Consider the following 2,419-nt stretch of genomic DNA (forward strand, 5'->3'; position numbering starts at 1 on the left):
ATGTGTGTTTCAATTTGTAAAAAAAATATTATCTTAAACTTAACATTCAATAACAATGATATTTTTAAATTTGATTTATTATAAAAAAATAACACATAAATAAACTCAAAAAATGATAATAATTAATTTTATTAAACTAGTTAATTAGTAGATAATTAACTAAAAATTTAGTTTTCTCAGTAAATACAACTTTAATAATCAGTGACTTTTTATAAAATATTTAACATAAAAAAACATATTACATATACATGAATATACTCTATTAGTATTTATTATTAAATTGGTCTTTATTATAGTAATTAAACGATTTATTTATGCCATAAAAATGATAATAAGTGGAATTTTTACTTAAATATGAGATAATAAAAAGTAAAATAGATGTTTAAGAACATATGTTGAAAAATAATATTTACTCATGTTAAAAATAAAATAGAAACAGTCTTTATTTTAAATATTATAATTACTGATTGTGTGTGTGTTTCTAATTCTTATCAATATGTATACATTGTTTTACTTTAAAATTTTAAACATGTCTAGATAAATTTAGGTTGGTCGAGTGATTAGCTTAATCGTCCGCTTAAACAACTGTTCGGAGTTCACTTCCTCATTCCGTGTGTGTCGCAACTCAGTAACCCCCTTAGATGAAACTGAAAGTTACGATACACTAACTCTAAACTTATTGGATACTGTGAAAAAAAAAATTATAAATATACCTAAATTTCATTATTTTTTTCCCCGCAAAGAAATTTTTCTGCATCAGTCATTCGTGACATGTATCACATTTTGGCACAGAACAAAAGCAGGGAGTAACGTCGAACTCTCTAATCTTGGAGGCAGAGATTCAATTTCGATCAAAACGAAAAACTGATACGTGATAAATTATGCTTGTGCTATTAGTACCATGTAATACATACAACACATATACGTTCCGAAGCAAACAAATATAAACCCTAAACCCTAACCAATAACTCTAAGCAAATGACTTTCAACACATTATACCCGGAATCCGCAACTACCTATTCTCGTTTCCATCTGGTCAATCCTAAATCCTAAACCCTACACACCCCCAGCAGACCTTCATCACATATATAAAGCCCTAAATCCTCAGTTAACCATTCACCTTTTCAACCACTAAGTATGTGTTTGGATTTCTATTTGTAAACAGCAGTTTGTATAAAATTAATTTTGGAAAATTGATTTTGATTAAAAGTGAGTTAGTAGTAACGTAGTTTATGTTTGGTGATTCTTATTCAAAATGAATTATAATACACCAAATATTGTTTGGATTACATTATTTAAAACTACTTTTACATGAAAAATTACAGAAAATGACATAAATTTAAATAATTTTTTTATAAATTTATTTCTAGATATTTAACCAAATTTTATTTTTTTTTAGTTTTTTTCAATACTCTTTACTACTCTAATGGATTAATAGAATCATAATTCAAACCAAAAAACTATTCTATACAAAAATATATATATAAATAAAAAATAATAAGACTCTTTTAAAAATAATAAAAACATGCATTAAAGAGTATTAGAAAAATAATATTATAAAAAAATAACAAACTTCATCATATAAATAACAAAGGACATACTCAGTAAACGTGGGTTCAAGGGTAGAATCAAGTTTACATTCAGAAAAATAAAAAATAGTCAAACGAAAATGTGAAACTATCAAGAAAACTAAACGAGCTTTTGATACTTCAAACGCTAATCCAAACACACTCTAAACCGCCGAACATACACCCTAAACCGTAAAACATATGAACCCTCCATCTCTCGCATTAGGTATAAAATATTCCAAATAATTAAACAATTAAACACTACCCTAAGGTCATAACCATCTCATTCCTCCCCTCCCAACTACCAGTTTCGGCGGTTCGGCCTGAACCGATCTTGAATTGAATGATCATCCGATCCGAATACTTATTTTACTTGTGGTGCGGTAAGGATTGGATATTTTACCTAAAAAAATTCAGATCCAAGACATTTCTTTTTTTAAGCGGTGTCAATTGGATTGGCTTTGCGGTTTTGTCAAATAAAAGGGTTGGAACATAAAACCCTTCCCAACAGCATATATTACATAGTCTATAATGCCATAGTAAATCTCACCAATATCTTAAAAAATCAATCAAAACATAAACATACAAATAAAATAACGAATTAGTTAAAATAAATATACTACATTATATTTTCAGTATAAAACATTTTACTAAAGGAATAATAATACAAGAAAAGTATATAAACTATCTAACAAATTCCACAAGTTATACGTATAACTCATAACACTTGAAATTAACAACATTCAGGACAGACACAGATTCCTTTTTTTTTTTTCCAATGTCACGGGCAAACAATTATTGATTCTTTCCATCAGAACTTTTTTTTTTTCATTTCCGTAGTATCCCATACC

The sequence above is a fragment of the Arachis duranensis genome, chromosome 2 (assembly GCF_000817695.3).
Source record: "Arachis duranensis cultivar V14167 chromosome 2, aradu.V14167.gnm2.J7QH, whole genome shotgun sequence".
NCBI lineage: Eukaryota > Viridiplantae > Streptophyta > Magnoliopsida > Fabales > Fabaceae > Arachis > Arachis duranensis.